At 35.8% G+C, this 21450-nt stretch overlaps 1 long non-coding RNA gene across 1 annotated transcript in view; it reads right to left on the bottom strand.

Moving 5' to 3' along the window:
• LOC125136430 (uncharacterized) overlaps positions 1 to 20336 on the bottom strand; it is a 117796-nt gene extending 97460 nt beyond the window's left edge. The window contains exon 1 of the long non-coding RNA XR_007137186.1: positions 20135 to 20336. This is a non-coding gene — a long non-coding RNA (uncharacterized LOC125136430). The remainder of the gene's footprint in view (positions 1 to 20134) is intronic.
• Between the last annotated feature and the right edge of the window lie 1114 nt (positions 20337 to 21450).

The following is a 21450-nucleotide window of genomic DNA, read 5'->3' as shown; positions in this document are numbered from 1 at the left end:
AAATAGTTTTCAGAGTACGGGTCTCTTGACTCTTTAGATAGGTTTATTCCTAGGTATTCTCTTTGATGCAATGGTAAATGGGATTGTCTCAATTTCTCTTTCTGATCTTTCATTGTTAGCATATAAGAATGCAAGAGATTTCTGGGTATTTATTTTGTATCCTGCACCTTTACCGAACTCATTGATGAGCTCTAATTCACAAAACAGAAACAAACTCAAAGATTTTGAATCCAAGCTTCCTGGACAGCAAAGGGGAAATGCTGCACTGGGGAGGGATAAATTATGGGGTTAGGACTGGTGTATACACACTACTATATATACAATCGATAAATAACAAGGAGTTACTGTATAGCACAGGGAAATCTCCACAATACTCTGTAGTGGCCTATGCGGGGGAAAAAAATCAAAAAGAATGGATATACGTACATGTTTAAATAATTCACTTTGTTGTATACCTGAAACTAACACAGCATTATAAATCAACTAGATGCCAATGAAATTTTTAAAAGTTAAAAAGTAAAAATACCACAGCTTTTAAAAAATACAAGTGAATCGAAAATAAAACAAATCAAAGTGAACACTTCCTCTCCCTGGCAGATTATAAATGCCAAGAAAATGATCATTTTTCACTATATATTTGATTCCCCAAATGCTAAGTTGTCTATAGTTTGGTGAATGAATAAGTAAAATGCTATTATACGGGCTGCCATTATGCTTTATATATATATAAAATTAACCTATATTTTAATGGAAAGAAATAAGCTAAACTTTAAGAAAGAAAATTCAAGCCTGTAATTGACTTGCTGTGCTAGGTGTAGGAGTGAGGTAACCCTCTTGATTATTAAATTCTAATTAACTTGAATAATAATTACTGTAATACCAAAGTCAAGTGCTGCTGCAGGAAGGCAGATAGTAGTTATGGTTAAGAACTCAGGCTTCGAAGCTAAACTGCTCAAGTTCAAATCTGGCTACAATTTAGACCTCAGTATTGAGACTAGCTACTTAACCTTGAGCCTCAATATTTATTTATGTAAGATGGAAGTACCTTATGGAGTTGTTATTTACATGTCATGTGCAACAATGCCAACAAAATTACATAAGATGCTCTGAAAAACATAAAGCACTAGATAGTGAAGGTATGACTCAGAATATCTCAATGTTTATCATTTCTAACACTAAGGAGAAGTTAGTGCAGCTTTGTTAAAGTACTCAGGATTTCACAATTCTCAGAAGAGTACCATAATTATCATATTCTATGAGCTCTTGCATTAAAATAAGATACAGCAAAAATCAAGATTATTGTCAATAGCAACAAAAACTATTGTAGTAGCATCGTTTCTGGCCACTTACCCGGAATTAATATACACATATATGTATTACTGGTCCATCTAATAAAAGTTAATATGATGGCATATATTCTTTATTCATTATCCTTTTCTACTTGAGAAAGCTTCTTAAGGACAGGACTTCAGTTAGGGTGAAATGCCTGTCCTGGTTTGCTGAGAACTTTCCTAGTTCTAGCACTAAATTCTGATTCCCAGTTCTGGGCAACTGATTCCCAGTTCTGATTCCCAGTTCTGGGCAACTGATTCCTCAGTTCTGGGCAACTGAACTCAGTTCTCTATTCCCTAAAATGTTTAGCGTCATTTCTTACATATGAACAGTTGTCCAATTAAAATCTATGGGATTGAAATAAATTCAATTGGTTGCTGTCAAAATCCATTTATCAGTTCAGGCATGTTCTTTGACCATAGACCCAAGGGAAATGTCTCTGTCTTATGTGATTGAAAAGTTACGAGGTGAATTGATGTAGGTTCAGGAAAGTCAAAGAAGATTAAAAGAGAAAGTAAATCCAATAGTGCAATAAAAGTAAACCACCCAGAAAATTTTAATATATAGTAATTAAAATTTTTATTCATCTGTTACAAAGTATGGGAGAGGTTGATATTAACTACCCAAAGTAGTAATATATTAAATTAAGTGTTTCCAATTGGCGTTAACTTTTATTTTAACAAGTTAGTAATTGTACATTTTAATAAACACTAACAGCTTATTAAAAGGTAGTGATGGGCCACTAGGGTAAGGGTTTATAAAATATCTTTTTTTTAAGGATTCAAAATATTTTCATAAGTGATATTTGTTGAAACTCATATACAGTTAAAGAAAAACATTAAATATCCCTGCTTTAATGAAAGCATGGTTAATGCCCTCCACTAATTATTAGTGTTAATGCACACTGAAGGAGCCTGCTTGGTTATTCATCTTTTGAAATACCCATCAATGACTCCTTGATCTTGGCAGTCTCTTGAGAGCTTATGCAAGCCTGATACATTCATGCTTTGCACTCCCAGCATCAGTGATAGCGCATCAAAGGGAGAAGTTCATAAGTCATACTTTCTGCTCTAGTCCCTATTAGAAATATCAACAGAGCTTTCTAAAGAGTTTTAAGTACTTCCAACCCCTGCTGGAAACAGGAAGGGCAAAGGTAAAAACACAAAATATTTTAAAAAGTAAAGGAAACAATATTGAACTTCAAAAAAAAAAAAAAAAGAAGAAGAAGAAGAAGAAAGGAAGGAAAATGCTTGCTTTGCATTTGGAGTAATGTTAGCATTCTTTTTTTTTTTCTTTCTGCTTACTAATTCACCCACCCTATGATGCCTGGGAGGGCAGAAAGTCAAATAGCCTTGTCCTTGTGCACCTCTGTACTCTGGGTGACTTAACTAAGCTCAGAGCTCCCACTGACTTCAAAGAGGGGAAAGGCCGAGGAAGAAATCCACAGGGTGCTGGGGTGGGGGGAAAGGTTGAGGACAAAGCTGCACTTAAGTCATCTGAAGTGTAGTACTGTTTCTTTATCATCATCTGATGGGTTCAATTAAGTCCTATCTTCGATATTACGTAGCAGATACTTTTTTCTCTTGGTGAAATGGAAACATCTGTTATGTTCTCATAGAACTAAGCCCCCCCCACAAAAAAATAATAATTTTGAGTGGTTTTATGTGTATAAATGTCAAGCCAGGCAAACATCAGGAATTGTATGCCTTCTCTGCTTTATGGGTTCATTTTATACAGAAGCTGTCCTAGCAATAGTAATAATTTAGGGGGTGACTAAGTCTGATGAGAAGTCTGTAAGGTGTTCACAGCCTCCCGACCAACACTTAATTCACATGGAGGTCTGTCGGGTGAAAAAGAGGAAGAGGTCACAGACATGGAGAGGTAAGATAGGGTTTTATGAAGCCACAAGAGACTGTTATTAGGTAATAGTTTTTGTCGCATAAACATTTTTTTCATGTGTAAGTTTCATGTAACAATAATCCCATTGGTCTTCCTCTCCTACCTCCAAGTACTTCATTCTTGACCTATATTTTGAGATGGAAAAGACCAAATGCATATATTTTTAAGTGCTTTGTTTGAAATAAATCACTCAAGATGTATACCTTATTTATATAACCACTTTTTCATGTTCAAAGCCTTCTTTATTAATTGTCACTGTTCTTCACTTACTGTTTTATGACCTGGTCCTCACAACAATTTTTTTCCCCCTGTATTTTGGCCATTTTGTGGGACTGCTGTCAAACACCATTTCACAGTCTAATTTCTAATGTTTCCATTAAGTTTTCTACCTCTCCATGTGGAATTCTTTCCTTGAACATCACATTCACGTTATCCTTCTTCCAAAAATCTAATAATGAGCCTTGCAACTGTGTGACTAATTTCTTCCAGAACTTGTCACTACCAAATGCTCACACCAAATGTTGTACTGTTAGTACATGAGAAGCTCTACATTCAGCAAAGTTCACTATTCCTTTTATCCTTCAAATAGCCAAAAAACTGATACTGTTTTCATCAGCAGAGTGGAAACCAACTTGCCATGGCTTGGTCTCTGCTGATAGAAATAGAGCTCCCTTGAGAAGTCTTTATTCTTGATAAAGCTTATCAATAAATAATGATTGAGGGACTTAGCCTATAGAGTAAGTTTAAAGTCATGACTTTTCTCCTGTGTCTTCTCCTATATCCTGCTTTCAAAATCCAGTCTCCCATAAGACACAGTATGGGAGTTTCTGTTGTGGCTCAGCAAATTAAGAACTCGACATAGTGTCTATGAGGATGTGGGTTCAATCTCTGGCCTCACTCATTAGGTCAAGAATCTGACGTTGCTGCAGGCTGCGGTATAGGTCGCAGATGAGGCATTGCTGTGGCTGTGGTGAAGGTTGGCAGCTGCACCTCCAATTCAAACCCTAGCCCCAGGAACTTCCATATACCACAGGTGCAGTGGTAAAAAGAAAAGAACAAAAAGAAGGAAGGAAGGAAGGAAGGAGGAAGGAAGGAAGGAAGGAAGGAAGGAAGGAAGGAAGGAAGGAAGGAAGAAAGAAAGAAAGAAAAAGAAAGAAAGAGAGAAAGAAAGAAAGAAAAGACACAGTGTGTTGTACATTCTTGCCTAGGGGTCAGCAGTGGAATCATAACTGGTCAAATCTGGCTGCTCATTTATTCTTGGCAATAGCTAACTTTTGCCTATAGCTGCTTCATTGAGTAGGTTCCATAGAGACCATGTCATGGTCTGCAAACCCCCAAATATTTACTGTCTGGCTTGAGAAAAAGTCTGCCACTTATTGTCCAGTGAAAAACAGTGATAATTCCTAAGATAGGGTTTTGGTCCTCGTTTCTAATTTCCTTCCCTTTCCCGATAAAATGTGCTAGCTGACCCAGAACAAATCTCCAGCTCTCCTTTAGCTTTTGCTTTATCTTTAGAATAAGAATCCTAATCTGGAGTTCATGAATAAGATATATTTTTCGAGGCAGTGTGTGTGTATGCATGTGTGTCTATGTATGTGTACACACACACACACACACACACACACACACACACACCATTTTCTGGAGCAGCATATATTCACTGGCTAAGAATATAGTTCCGGTTCAGATGGTTCTGATGCAAACCTCTATTAGTTTAGCTGTGGGACTTTATGCAGATTACTAAGACTTTTCTAAATCTTAATTTTCTCATCTGAAAAAATACAACTATTAACACTTGCCTGTAAAGACTTTGTAGGGATGAAAATAAAGATGATATTATCTGTCAAGTTCATAAAGCACATAGCAAGAGCTCACCAAGGCTCCCAGCCAGATGTAGGAAAACTATTGAATATTCAGTGCCAAAACAGGCTTACTTGCCACTCTTGTCCTTGAATCAAATTTGAGAAAATTTAGTCATCATAATGATTCCAAATACAGGCTTAGTAAAACAGTGAAGAAGGAAATGAACTGCAGCCATGCTTTCATAGATAGGCGAATAAGGAGGTGCTGGGGAATGAGCTTAATAAAATACAACTTCGAACAGCCTGTATTAGTGCACATCTCTAGCTTATTTCTAAGAGCAGCCACAAATAAAACCTGGATATTCCTGTAAACATACAAACTTGTGTCAGACATTTTTAAAATTTTTATTTCACTTCCATGCTGATATCACAATTTTGCTCTGAAGGAAAATGGACAAAGCTGAATCAGCCTTTGGGTTAAAGGTGATTCACAAAAAGCAGTCAAGTAAAGTTTCTAGAAATATGATAAATTTTACTGAGGCTTGTCAAGCGCAAATACATATTTATCAGTTGAAGATTTAAAAGAAATAAGTTGACTAAATAGTGATTGTTTTAACCCATGGAATAAAGCAGAAATGAGAAATTTAGTTTTAGAAAACGTATCTGCCTGTTTAACATCCTTTCCAATCTGAAGTGGTAGCGGCAGTGTTGAGAATGACAGTACATGTGTTATGACTGTTTGAATTTCAGAAAGCCTTTGGTTAAATTCTGCATAATTGGTTCCTGCTTAAGACAGAGCTTGCAAGAATCCAGGAGGAGACATGGGAGTAGATAAAGAATGAGTGAAAGAAACAAAAAACAGACACTCCTGGTAAGAGGAACCATGTCCACTCTGGGGGGAAGTATTAAGAGGGTCCCACATGGAGCAGGGCTTAGATCTTGGCTGCCTTTTATCTGAGTAACTGATTCAGACAGTGGGATCAGATTTAAGTGGATACATTTGCAGATGCTGATTGGAGGACAGTGAACATGGAGATAGCTGCCAGAGAAATTCAGAAGGTGCGGATGTACTTTATTATAGCACAGAAGACTAACACATGGCATTTAGCAGTTCTAAACACATTAGGCTCAGAATACATTTGCATAAAAGTACAGGGGAAAGGGGCAAGTGGAGGACCTCAAAATATAGAAATGTAGGACACAGAATAGAATAAAAATCCATGCATAGAAGCTTGGATTTGATAGATTTCATATTTCATGGTTTACAATATAAGGACTAACTGGGTTAAACTAGTTCTGTTAAAGTGGCGCCACTTTGGGGAGAACTATATTTGTTTGGGGAATTAAGATAGATTTTGGGATCTGTTACATTTGGCATGGATGGGCAGTGTGTGGGGTTCTACTGCAAAGCACGGGGAACTGTGTGTGATTTGGTCACTTGGCTGTACAACAGAAATTGAAGAAACATTGTAAATCAACTGTAATAAAAAAAAGATTTGGGGATCTTTGATAATAGGACGCAAGTTCACATTGCAGGCCATTTAACAGTGAGCGAAGGAACCATTACAAACTAGGATAAATTAGCAAAGCAGTTCTGACTTTATGACTGTCCCTCTACAACTCAGTTTATAAGAAATAAAAATTAAAGAGAAGGGGTGTGCTTGATGCAGTGACATGATTTCTTCCATAAGCAAGGTAAATTTAAATATGGTGGTATAACCTGGGCCTGATAAATTTGAAAAAATGACCGACTGACTAAATGAATGTATACTGGCATAGGACTCAAATGTTCTTTGTCTCCACTTTATCAATTTAGAAATGAACTAACACAAATTGCTCATTCTTCAGAAACAGTTGCAAATGTAAGTGTCATCATTCTAACTTCGGCGTAAAGAAGGCAAGTTAGTTATTACCATTACCAGCTTTCAAAATGAAGGACAAAATGCAGGCAACAGGACGTGAATTATTTTCTTAAAACACACAGTCCCATTTGATGAACAATTGGATGATTCACACTGACTTTAAAAAGAAAACATTTACCCATATTGCAGTGTACAGTGCTATTCAGGTTCTTGTTTAATTGATTTTTACAACATACTCCAGTGTGATGACAAAATCCCCTGCTTGTCATGGTGATTGATCATCTTAAGAGTAAAGAACAACATTCAAAACAAACATTTTAAAATCAAAAACATAAGTAATTTAATGTTTAAGACAGTCAGCTGATGCTCATAAAAATAATGGATCAGAGAAAAGGAAATGTGAGATTAGATTAAAGATTTAGTATTATTTTAACAACATTAGTTCCTTTCAGGAAAAGATCCTGTATATGCTGCCTGAGAGTTAAAGATCTTTTCTGCCTAATTCTGAGCAAACAAGATTACAGGAAATAATTACATCCCATAGATTGTCCAGTTGGATAAAGAAGGCTAAACATTCATCTTTTGTGTGGACTCTTGGTAGTGTGCTGGAAAGATTGTGTGGCCATTTCTAGACTCCCTAAAATGTTCCTTATGCAGTTATCACTGTTTCTTGGAGGAAATGCTCTTAGAGTATTTGTCATCTCGGAGTTAAATGCACAACTTTGAAATTTCCAGATTTTTCTTTTATTGTGATTCATTAGAAAGGATTAAGGCATGCTACTACTTCTCCTTAGAAGTATTGACTTGTATTCATTCAAAAAATTAACTCTCCCAACACACTGACTAGTTGAATATATTCTCAGACCACTTTTTAATGGAAAACTAGAAAGTGTGTTCTCAGAATTTCAAGTTAAAGATGATTTTTCCTTTTTCTTTCTTTTTTATTTCTAGAAAAACAAATATCTATAGCTGATACTCAATATAACTTGTATTTGATAAGTGATACAATGTTGAAAAGGTACAACACTAATAGTTAAACTTGTATATGATTTACTGTTTCTCTTAAGTACTATGGGGATGTTTAGTATCATTTATCTTATTTATATACAAGTCCTAGGAGATGAGGTTTATTGAGACAGAATCTTAGTGAAGTTAAGTAGCTTACCCAAGGTAACGTCAGATCTAGAAATTGCACTTCACTGGGTTTGTTTTTAGAATCCTCATTAAGAAAGATAAAAATTAGGTATATATGAGTTTTAAAATATTTATCAAATGCCTATTGTGTTCTCAGCATTATTATGAGTATTGGGTGAAATATCAATGAACAGAAGAATTACTATAATGTGCAACATATTTTTCAACTTAAAATAATACAATGTTGGCAAGTCTCAGCAGATAGACTACAACAAATAGCTAAAATCACCTACCTAGGAAAATGACAATGCTTATCAAATGTTTTGCTGTCGATGTTACAGATACTTTTCTAAAATGAGGCCAAAGTATACCAAGTACTCACATAATAAGTAGAGTTTTTTTTCCACTTATCTTTTTGCATGAGGCCTCAAATATTAAAATGAACCCACTATATAAGATGACTAGTATGTTTAATACACATCGTATATGCTGCTTGCTTGCAACAGCCTCCCAGAGGGGTTGTGTGATATCCAACTTGATGTTCAAGAAATCTCTGCACTCTGATAATGCCTTATTTGACAGATTTATAGAGGCTTGAGGGGCAATTCCAACTCTTTCTGGCTCCAAATATTGCTTCCCTTACACCGTGATCAAACTAACAACACATGCATTTGGAGCATACCTCCTATAAGTCTTGGGAACCCTCAACTAGACTGCTGTGGGGAAAAGGTCTTCCAAGCCTTCTGTGTAGGGTTTCTTACAGAAGCTTTCCTTGTTCCCCATACTCTGTAGAGCAGATTCTATACTGGGGAGAAACCCAGATGTTAAACATTATTTTGTATAGCTTCCAGATAATAAAAAAAGAGGTGAGCCCTTGAAAAAGAAAGCAGTTTTAGTTCAGCTTTTATAATTTTTACTTAATAAAATAATAATATCACAATATATGTATAAAATCAATAAAGGGGACAGGATATTTTATCCCATATTGTCTTTAAAGTCTGTTAGCTTGTATATATTCCTATTATAGTTAGCCATTTTGCATTCAAAAATTCCCTTCTCATGTGGCTAATGCTCTGATGTATTAAAATAGCACTTGGTATATTGCTATAAGATCTAAGAGTGCCTGCATGCCTACCCAATACTTGCTTCCTTCTCTAAAATTCCTCTTGTGGTTTCTACAGTGATAAAATGAAGAACATTTGTAAAAACTTTCACAGAGACCATCGCATCAGTGTGCAAAAAGACTCATATAGTTGCTTGCGCCAGAAATACATTCTTTGTAGTGTTATTTTTTTCTCCATAAAGAAATTTGAATCATTCATATCGAGTAAATCTAGAGTAGACATGGTCCTGTTAGTTCTTTTTCCTCCTATAGCTCTTCTCCATCAGAAGTTCCAATTGTTCTACTTTGATACCACACCTTTTCATTATGTCCAATAGAATTTGCACTTTGCAGGAAATATAAGAAAGGTGTAGAGGAAAGAGGATTTTTTTTGCTTGTTTGTTGGGTTTCTCCCCAATTTAGTTCAATATGTTTCAGCCTCTTTCTGCCGTCTATGCAGGCCACGCAGGTGAAGAAACAATATGTTTAAATTATCACAGAGTCCTAGTAGCAACCCTATGAGAGAATTTTAACAAAATTCACTGCCAGTGAGCAATGGAGCAAAATTCAACCCAAGGTCTCTCTCTCTCACATTTGAAATTCTACCAGTCAATGGGATTTCATCACTGCATGTCTTAATCTCTCTCCTCAACTACATGCAGATCCTAGGATGGGAAGCAGACTTGAAAAGGCACTCACTCAGATTGAAAATGCTTGTGTGCATTTTCTTTGACACCCAAATAATGCATCAGTATAGTTTATAGTTGACTATAGGATAGGACAGAGATAGAACAGTGAGTAACAAGGAGTGTGTTTCCAAGCACAGTTACCCAAGTCCTGTGATCTGGCTCACACTTTAGATGTTTATTAATCCATTCAAGTGTTACCAGAAAATATTAGGATATCAATTGTAGGAAGTTCTTGGTTGGTCAAATAGTTTAAAATAGTGTTTACTGTAGATGTGTGTGTTTGCATCATAGAATTTCAGAATTGAAATCCTTTTTAGATTTGTTCTGTTCCATTTCCTTTATGTTAATGTGGGAGGGCCTGTGACTAGATGAGGTGTATGGCTGATCAATGGTAAAATAATCCTACCTGAAAACAGAAGACAGGCTTTTCCAAATAGAGTGTGCATTTTCATTTACCAGACATTCCTTCTCCATATTTGCCACTCTCACATGCACAAGTACACACACACACAACACACATACACACTCTCTCTCTTGGTATTTCCTTCATATATATCATTAAAATACTTCTTGACATGACAAGTTTGAAGATTTAAATAAATGATGTATTTTAAATGGTTTAGAAAGATCAAGGGAATTTTATGAGTTCAGTGTAGGAAAGAAACCACAGTAAAGGGCTAAAAGCTCTGCCAGAGAAAAGAAGCATATTCCCATGAGAATTTTAATAGAGCCTCCCCACCCACTTTAGGCTCTGCTTTTGACTCAGCTTTGATAAAGACATGGGCCTGTGAGTATCTCTCAGGCTGGAGCTTTGTATATTTAAGCTGTGGATGCCTGGGATCTACTCAAAGCAGCCTACTGATCTGATGTCTCATGTTACTTATTTTTGGTTAGTTAGGAATAGAATAGCCTAGAACTGGATGGCAGTCAGCTAGTATGAGGAGAATGAGTTTGTGGAAACAAGAAGAGGTGTATGTATTTCATGAACACCAGGAATCAGAAAGAATATTTACATCAAGTCACTGACAAAATCTCCCACCTTCCTCAGAATGTCACTGGTTTGGTGCTATGTGTCTGAAAATCCATGATGTCTTAAAATAGGTGTCTCTTGCTTTAATTCAAAAGAAATGGTAACCTTACAATAATGAAGTACTAATGAATGCTTACTTATCTGAATTTTATTTAGTCACAATTTTTACTTTCTGAGGAAGGCTCATGTTCCAATTGAACCAGCAGAATTTTCAGACTTTAGTGGGCTTATGAGGGAATTAGAAGGTTTTAGGAAATTGTCATATAGCCTGTTTTATATCCTAGACTTATATATCAGCATCTCTAAGGAAATGAGACCTGTTTTTTAGAATGAATATGTTTTATCTTTAGAGAAGTCTCAAGTTTTTAATCTTTGTTTTTTAAAAAATGTGTGAGATGAAGGCAGAAATATATGTATACAGATGCATATGTTTATATATACATATTTGCATATGTACATTTTTCAGCAACAAAGTGTGAAACAGAAAGACATTTGAGACAGCTATTGCTTACCCAACGTAGCATGCAGAACTTTCTCGACTTTATGTTGGAGTTACGTCATCGCAACAAACCCATCATAAGTTGAAAATACCTTTGGAAAGTGAATTTAATACCCCTAACCTACTGAATATCTTAACTCAGCCTAGCCTACCTTAAATGTGCTCAGAACACTTACACACTAGCCTATAGGTCGGCAAAAATAGCTAACACAAAGCCTATTTTATCTCAGTTTCTTGAAAACTATACTGAAAGTGAAAAATAGAATGGTTGTAAATGCATCAGTTGTTTACCATTGTGATCACATGACTAACCAGGAACTCTAGCTCCATGCCACTGCCCAGCATCATGAGAGAGTATTGGACTGCATATTGCTAGCAAAATTCAGAATTTGAAGTAATATTTCCACTGAATACATATGGCTATCATACCATGATAAAGTTGAAAAATTATAAGTCACACCATCTTATGTTGGGGCCATCTGTAGTCTATGAGAAACTTAATGTTTTACTGCAGAATATTCAAACACTACTCTGAAACCACTTTGTTTAGCAGTTTTATTTTGATTCTCTCCTTTGAAAGTATAGATATAGATTTGGAATTGTGTTAATGAGAAATTTAATTCCAACGTCTATCTACCTACCTACTTAACTGTCTTTGCCTCTATTGCTTCTCTTCATCTAACTACTGTGTAAGGGGATGTGTTCATATCTTCACCACCCAAATACAAAGACAAGGATCCTTTGTTTTGAATCAAGAATCAAGGTATTCTTTGATGGAATTTGATTATCTTGTTTGCATTAAAAGTATCGTCTTTACCTCAGAAATTTCACATCATTTGAATATATGCATTGCATATTGTTTGTAAAATGAAACTTTTAATATGGCCCCAAAGCAGAAGAGCAAGCATCAGACTGTATGTAGTTCTCCTTATGTGGTTAGTTCTGCATATGGCAGTGATTTCACACTAAAAGTTAGGAAGAAAACTTTTTTAGGAATTAAAAGGGAAATCTGGGTTTGTGTATGTATATGTGTGTTGGAGTGGGGTATGAAAGTACCTGTGCACTTCTGTTTGGAAAAATATATATATTGATTACCTCTTATTTACTAGGTATATCGTTAGGTACCTAAAAAGAAAATATTTCCAAGAATTCTTACAGAGAAGTAACTCTTAGAATCTTCATCTTAAACATTAGTTTAGTGAATTTCTCCTAGTTTATCCAATTCATAAGTTGAACAATAAGAATTTGAATCTAAATTTGTATCATTGTACCCACTTTTATTTATAGCATTTGCTGTGAAATTGTACATTGATATCTTAGAAAATTTAAGAAAAAAATGGCCAAATACAATGGACCACACATAAATTCTAACTATAGAGGAGGAAAAAGGTAGAGTAATTTTCAAATGAATTATTTATATATGCCATATTCAGATTTTCTATTATGTGGTATTCTTTCTCCTTTGATTTTTTTCTCTTCAATTCTCTAATGGAGCTAGTAGGATGTCTTCCCATCATAGGTTTTATATTTCTTTCCACTCTTTAACATGTTTACACACATTTAATTCTTACTCATGCTGATTAAGTTGAGATGAAAAAGAGAAAATTGTTCAAACAGGTACCAGCAAATTAAGATAAGCACAGTTTATATGATTCACCCACTTGTGCACAAGTGTCTCTCTGGATTAAAATTAGTGGAGAAAGAAGGCAGATCGGATATGTTCATCAGTCCTTGTCAGAACTGACAAATGGAAAACCTGTCAGTGAGGAGGTCTCATTCACAGCCGGAGTGCAGTCTCTTCTCTCTGAATTAAGTAACATGATGTGGATTCTGTCAATTCCAGATTCTTTTCTGAGCCAGAAACCAGGAGGATCATTATTCCCTAGACATTTTCTAGTCAAGAGTTTCCAAAACTCAGTTTCATCACATGTTGGAGATAAGGCAAACATTTCACATAATGAAAGTATATTTACTACTCACCGAATAATTAAAGAACCTAGTCATGGAAGAGGACAAGACCACAGAGAGGACACCAGATAAACCACTCACTGTCTCAGGAGATAGTGTTACATCCTTCATGTATCTTCCCCACTCTATGCTCCTATCAGTCTTCCTTCCTATTGCCAAATTACCATTCACAAGATAACATTGTAGCTGGCTTTGTCATTGTCCACCTGTAAACTATAAAGTCACAAGAGTTATGACCAAGTATTGGATGTTTCTTTTATATTTAATTTTTATAGACATCTATTTGCCCTAGAATGAGTTTGAATATTAAATACAGTTGATCCTTGAAAAACATGAAGGATTAGATAGAGGTGCTCATGCCCTACACAATTGAAAATTCACATATAACTTTTGATTCGCCCAAAATTTAACTCCTGGAGTTCCTGTTGTGGCTCAGCAGTAACCGACCTGACTAGTATCCATGAGGTTGCAGGTTTCATCCCTGGCCTCGCTCAGTGGGTTAAGGATACTGCATTGCTGTGGCTGTGGCATATGCTGGCAGCTGCAGCTCTGATTTGACCCCTAGCCTGGGGACCTCCATATGCTGTGGGTGACGCCCCAAAAAACTACACACACAAAAAAAATCTACTAATAGCTTACTGGAAGCCTCACTGATAACATAAAGTCAACACATATTTTGTATGTTGGATGTATTATATACTGTATTCTTGCAGTAAAGTAAGCTAGAGAAAAGAAAATGTTAATACAGTCATAATGAAGAGAATATATATTTATAGTACATGAATGTATTTACTGAAAAAAATCCACATGTAAGTAGTCCAGGAAGTTCAGGTCTAGGTTGCTCAAGGATCAACTGTATTTCAGGATGTTGATGCATGTGTGTTTTCTGAATGTGTGTTAATGACAGATTAAGTCAATAAATCTGACTACTCATTTTGCATAATCTCTTGTTCATCTAGAATATTGTGGGTTCTGCTGAGAACACCACCACTAAAAATTCAAGCTTCATTCTTTATGTTTGTGTTTGTTTTTGTTTTTTGATTTTCAGGGCCTCACCCATGGCATATGGAGATTCCCAGGCTAGGAGCTGAATCAGAACTGTACCTCTGGCCTATGCCACAGCCATAGGAACACAGGATCTGAGCCACGATGCTACCTACACTATAGTTGATGGTGACACTGGATCCTTCACCCAGTGAGCGAGGCCATGGATACTAGTCAGTTTTGTTTCCACTGAGCCATAACGGGAACTCCCTCAAGCTTCATTCTTGAGATAAACTGATCATAGCTGAAAACTGCTTTTGTCATGTGTTAAGGTCTTCTTTGTTTGGAGAATCAAACAGATGTATGACATGTTTAGAAAATATGATATAGACTGAATGAAGATATGTTAGACATTTGAGCTGTTGTAGGTACTTCTTGATTTCGGTACAAGTAGACCTACCTCATTCATCATTACCATTGAATAGCTCTCTTTCTTCTCTCTAACTTTCTGATTAACTATATTCTCCAAATTTCTCTCCAGAACACAATATGTTAAATGTAAAATACATTTTAGTTCTGATTGGTAGTAATGAAACTAACATCATGATAAGACACTTTAAAACTTCATTGACAGCTTTAAAGAGCAAAACTGACGCTGAAATTATTAAAACCACAGTGTGTGGTCATGAGACACTTTCCTAGAATGCAAATAAAAGTGACTTAAAATGATAGCTATACTGTAAAGAAAAGTTATTTCTAGACTGGAACACATGGCTGAGAGGTAATAATCATACTTGTAGCTAAAGATGACAAAAATGAAATAACAGAAGAACAAATTTTAAAGTCGCACTGTATTTCAGCCTGACAAACCAAAAAGAGACTCACCCATGGTTCACTTTGGAAAACATATATGATTTAACAGGCAAAAACAAAGAAGAGCCCATGGTGTTTAAGGCAAAATAACTCATTGTCATAGTCAAGTACTCTTTTGAACTACAAGATTCAGCAGAAAAATCTCATGGAAAACTAATGAAGCTGCACATTTCCAAATTTGAAGTATGTCCAGAAATAATACAGTAGTGTATTTTATTCTCCTAGACTGGTATCAGTCTTTTTCCTTCTCTTTCTGTGCCAGTTGGTTTCTATTTCATAGTCATAGTTTTCATTTTTCAGCAGCTTTGCAGTGAATATTCGTTGTCCTCACCATGGTTCTGACACTAGACCCTGTTTTTATGTGACCTTTCATGACAGCTAAACCCAATAGGTGTCCATGTTCTTTGTCTCAAGTCTTAGAGAAAAAAAAATACGATTGATCAGTGGCCAGCTTACAACTAATATTCCCTTTGGTCCAGTCATCTAAGGCAAGGCAAAAAAGCAGAAATACATGATCCCTTAGCTTTTTCTTTATAGTGTTGGGAGGTAGGATAGTTTAAGAAATATATACTTGGCGCATAAATATTTTGTTGAACTTAGTTTACATTCCACAGAACTATAATAGAAATATTTGCTCAATAATAAAAGTCTTCGGGAAATATATAATCTTCAAAATCCCTTTTAAAATATTGAATCCCCACTCTAGGTTGCTAAGTGAGGACTACAAATAATAACACAGAAGTGGTTAAAAAAAAAAGTAAATAAAAGGACTATTGATAGGCATTTAAATCAGTTAGACACTGTGAGAAGTAATAAGAATAGGAATAAAAATCACATTGGAAATGCCCATGGAAAGTCTTTATAAGATGTTATGTGATATAATTATTACTGAATCTAAGCTTGTATTGCTTGCTGCAGAATGGGCCAATAAATTGAGAGATGAGTTGTTGAGGCAAGGATATATATAACTTAATTTGGAAAACCAGAAGATTGAGAAGATGAGGGACTAATGTCCCAGAGAACCGTCATCTCTGAGTTATAATTCAGGCTTCTTTTATACTTTTAGGGGAGGGGATAAAGTTCTGGTTCTTGTCAGTCTCTGAAGAGGATGCTTGAATTTCCTCCTTCCTGCAGCCATTCACAGGTGGGCCTGGTCAGGCTATTTCCTGTGAGCTAAACTAAGGTATTTTAACTCAACACTCACTGCATAGGAGGCAGTATTCCCAGGATACACCCCAGAGATGGGCCATTATGTATAACTTAAACTTAGTGATTAACCTGTGGCAGAACAATAAAATAAAAAGTTTACAGTAAAAGAAACAAATCCCAATATGGAGTCAGATTTGTTCTTCCCTATTGGACAATGATTAATAATATTAATAATACACAAAGACTCAAACCCTAGGTTTTAATAATAAAGACAAGAAGCAGGGTTTGCCTACCTCTCTTCTAATAAGATCACAATGAGTTTTCTGAGAGAGTCACTTCCTTCAATATCTATTCACCATTTCCCAGAATTTCTGTCTCTTGGAAGTACAGAGAACCCAGAGTAATTCACTGAAACTCTATCCTTGATTTTTATGTTTTCTAAATTAATATAAGTTAATATAAGATCTCTTTCTTTTGGATTTGAAACTGATAGATTAAATATCTGGAATTTGGTAACATGTAGTGAAAACTACCTGGAAATTAAGCTAACTTTTGAAGTTAAAATTGAGAAGACACTGACTGCCTGTATAATTGGAGCACTTGGATTAGCCACATAGTTTGTAAATTCAGACTTTTTAACATCAATTTGCTTTGCATTTTTTTCACAGGCAGCAATATCAATTCTAAATATTGTAAGCATGTTTCTCAAAACTTTGAACAAATCCTTATAGATGTAATGTTTCCTCTTTTTTCTCTTATTAGTTCTGTCTAAAAGGACATTCTTGTTCTCTTTATTTAGCCTAGTTTAATTCTCTTAAATCCCTTTAAATGGATTGTGAGATTCTTTTCTGATGGGTTTTTGTTTGATATGATAATTTTTCTAAGAATACTGTATTAGGAAACCTGATAGGTTAAGTTGCTGGGGTTTCTGTAACGGGCTCCAGTCATGGCACTTTAATGCCAACAGGCTAATACGAAACATGCTTGAAAGGTGAAAGTGCCCTGAAAACCTGTGTAAGGTTGCCTCCCTTTTTCATCAGTTCTTTCCTGAGGCAAACAAAAGACAGAGAACGTGTGCCTTCTTTCCTTTTTCCGAATACATTGGGAGCTGTTTGCCCATCACCATTGCCCTCTTCCACAGCCCTTGTGTCAGCATGTGTGGACATTTGCTTGGAGGACAGTTTACAGCAAATGCACAGGAAGATTTCTATCTTGCATTTATTGGGAAGCAATCTCAGATAAATGTCACATTTGCTCCTTTATGCCCAGAGGAAAAACCTGACAATACATAATGAAAACTCAATTTCTCCAGGTACTTGAAACCTCAGAAGCACATGGAATTCCCACCCCTCTTTGCACACCTGTAAACTTATTTTGATGAATGGGTCATTTACACAGGGACGTACGAGGAAAAAGGAGGGTCAGAAACTTGCTTTCAACCTTACTGCTCCTTTTCTTGTGTATAAATTGAATTTGGATTCTTTTTGAGTCAACTTAGAATTTAACATCAAAGAGAACATAATATGTAGATCAGGATGTAGAAACAGAGAGCAAAAATATAAATGACACATAAAGCAAGGAGATATAGGATGAGCAAACATATCTATTATGACAGAAAAGGATAAGGGATGGCACCCGTTATTAATATGAAACCTGTCTGGATTGAAAATCAAAAGTCAACTATCTGTTTTTTACAAAAACAAAAAAATACACCTAACAAAATGCCACCAAAGATTAAAAGGATGATCAAGGAGTTCCCGTCGTGGCGCAGTGATTAATGAATCCGACTAGGAACGATGAGGTTGCGGGTTCGATCCCTGCCCTTGCTCAGTGGGTTAATGATCCGGCATTGCCGTGAGCTGTGGTGTAGGTTGCAGATGCAGCTTGGATCCCGCGTTGCTGTGGCTCTGGCATAGGCCAGTGGCTACAGCTCTGATTCGACCCCTAGTCTGGGAACCTCCATATGCCCTGGGAGCGGCCCCAAAGAAATAGCAAAAAGACAAAAAAAAAAAAAAGATGATCAAAGGTCATATTATTAGACAAAAATTGTACAAGGTGGAGGAGGGGAGGGTTGGTAAGAGTAACAACACAAGGAGAAATTAAAGCAGAAAGCGTTAAACAGGCAACAAGAGCTTATTTTATCTTCTTATAAACCACAATGAAAACATAGCTGTCATAAGACTTTATGAGACAAATATAGCATCAACTGGCTATGACTTAATTTTAAGGCAAAAAATGAAATAAAATGAAAAACATAGAGAAACAAATAATAGTATGAGACACAAATATGTAAGTCTTACTTATGACACATCAGGTTGGTTACAAGTGTACATAGCAAGCTGTTTTTCAAAACCAAGTAATACATGGATTTATTTAAATAAAAATTCAGATGCTTAATATTTACTCACACTATTTTTGTCAATATTTAAATATGTAGAGACACAAAACTAGATATAAATTTCTTGTCTTTGCCAAACTATAAATTAAATTCAAGCCAAAATTTAAAAATCAATAAAATTCAAATCACAACCACATTTAGATTTAATAGTAGCAACACGTGATACGTTGTGTTATAAGTTTCATTTCCTATCAGATCCTTTGATTTCTGACATTGTTTTTATCACTGGAAAGTAAAGTGGTGATTAAGCCCATGAACTGTGAAGCTAGCCAGTTGTGAAGTGTCACTTGTACAACGCTCCAGGTAATCTTGGAAGATATTACCTCCCTACCTCAGATTTTTGTCTGTGAAATGGACATAAAAACAGAGCCCACCTCAGAGAATTGCTGTAGATATTGCACTTCTAACAGAAACTTGTACATAGTAAATAGCATGTATACTCATTTTTAAAATAACTTTATAAAAAATGTTCTTCCATCCACAGTGAGCCAGTTACTTGATTCATCTTTAGCCAAATACTATGCTTGCACATAAAAGGAAATACTTTTTTGCAAGACCTTTATGATTTACTAGTATGCTTGCAACTAAAGAACTTTTACAGATCTGTGAGGACAATTTGGCAATAAGTCACAAAATTGTAAAGAAATGGTTTCCTTGCAGCAGAATTCAGAGTATATTCCTAAACCATGGGGTGTATATATAGAGAGAGATTCTTTCTCAGTAAGTGTACCTCTGTTCAAATGTTTAAGGAACAGAAGTTTGATAGTAAAACATTAAGAACCTATAATGAAAATTATTTTCCAATTGGTTTCACTTTTTACTAGACTAGATTTTAATTAAAAAATGCAAACTATTAAGGTTCATTTATTTACACAACATGCAGTCACAGTTTGTCAACTTTATTTACCATGGTGGGGGCTATTGAAAAAAAGACAAAATGAGCCAAAAATAAGGTCTCCCTAAACCTTAAATGACCAAAGGAGGGATATCCTTCAGAAAAAAGCAAAACGTAAATGAAATGAAAGCTGGCATTTTGTGCTTTAGAGTACAAAAATCTGCTTAATGAAACAGAGTTAAGCTTTACAAGATGTTGGACTGTGATAGTTGAAAATGTGATAGTATAATATAAGCAGACCAATATTGTTTATTAATTTTAAAATGTCATTCAGCTAATTTTTAATATATTCAGAACTAAAGGAATATATTATTTCATTCAACCTAAAGAAGGAGGTCATGAAATCAAATATTCTGGTTGTATTTGAAAAGGCAGGCCATTTATAGTCAGCAATTATATTAGTGTCTATGAAAGCAAAGAGAATTTTTTGGACCCTCAGCTCTCGTTTATCACAGCAACAGCTAACGGCCTTTGGGAGTCATGACAATGATTTTCCCTGTTTTAATATCAGGACCCACCTGGAGGTGTGTTTCTTTTATCCTCCAACCTCTCACCTGACTTGGAAGCATCCTCTGCAGATCGCTGTCAGTAGAAAGGCCACAAGGATTTCTGATTGACTCTCACTGAACAGAAGTGTCTCCCTGTCTTCTCATGGGCCCTGGGAAAGAACACGTGGCTTGTGTAAGAAGCGGCACAGAGCACTAGCGATAGAGGCTGAGAAAGAAGATGGAGAGGGTGAGTGGCTCACAGGAGGAGGGCTCCACCACATCGCTGTAATCTATAATTTACTGCTTCTCATGTTGAACCAAAAATGGAAGCACAATGTGGTTCATTTATGGCCACAGAGAGCTCCAACAATGACACGGGATGGACCAGAACTTGTTTTGCACAATATAAATCACCTCCTGCTGTGGTTTCTCTGCCTTTTCTCTTGCCACTTAATTTTGCAGCCACAGTTTGGAACAATGTTTTCACATGCTTGGTTGCAGACTTTTCTTAACCATATATGGCAGTCAGAGTAAGGAATTATGTCTTTGTTTATTTTTCCACATCTCAGTGGAAAACACATCTTTTCCCAGATGTGTTCTTGAAATATTTACCTTGTGAAAAATAAAACTATCATTTGGGGAAGCAAATTCAGATCTTGTGCCAACCATAAATTCAGTCCTGTGTTTTGTCACAATTAGATTTTTTTCCCTCTCTCTTTAAGAATGCTTTACATAAAATGACTATTTCATTTATTTTTATTTTTATTTTTTTAATTTTTTTTTGGTCTTTTTGCCTTTTCTAGGGCCACTCCCGAGGCATATGGAGGTTCCCAGGCTAGGGGGTCTCCTCAGAGCTGTAGCCACTGGCCTACACCAGAGCCACAGCAATTCGGGATCCAAGCCACATCTGCGACCTACACCACAGCTCACGGCAACGCCTTTTTGGATCCTTAACCCACTGAACAAGGCCAGGGATCGAACCCGCCACCTCATGGTTCCTAATCGGATTCGTTAACCACTGCGCCACATGGGAACTCCCTGAAATGACTGTTTTAATTAAAATGCTATTTTGATGTTATTTTGCTTTGTACACTAAATTGAGGGAGCTAAAAGGCAAGTAGGAGTGTAATTATTCTTAAAAACAAAGTATAATATGATGATGCAAATTTTGATAGAATTCTGGGAATCAAGATTACAAATGAAGGAGTGATTTTATTACCAATAATTTTCTAAGAAGGAAGTCTTAGAATTATGATACATAGTAATTTTTATAATATTCAAGTAATTGAGGGGGATCAATTGATAAATCTGTAGTGTATTTTCTGTAATCACTTTGAAACTTCAAA

Source organism: Phacochoerus africanus, chromosome 9, assembly GCF_016906955.1.
Source record: "Phacochoerus africanus isolate WHEZ1 chromosome 9, ROS_Pafr_v1, whole genome shotgun sequence".
NCBI classification, from domain to species: Eukaryota; Metazoa; Chordata; class Mammalia; order Artiodactyla; family Suidae; genus Phacochoerus; species Phacochoerus africanus.
Note: the sequence above shows the minus strand (reverse complement) of the source record. Positions and strands in the feature narration are given on the sequence as shown.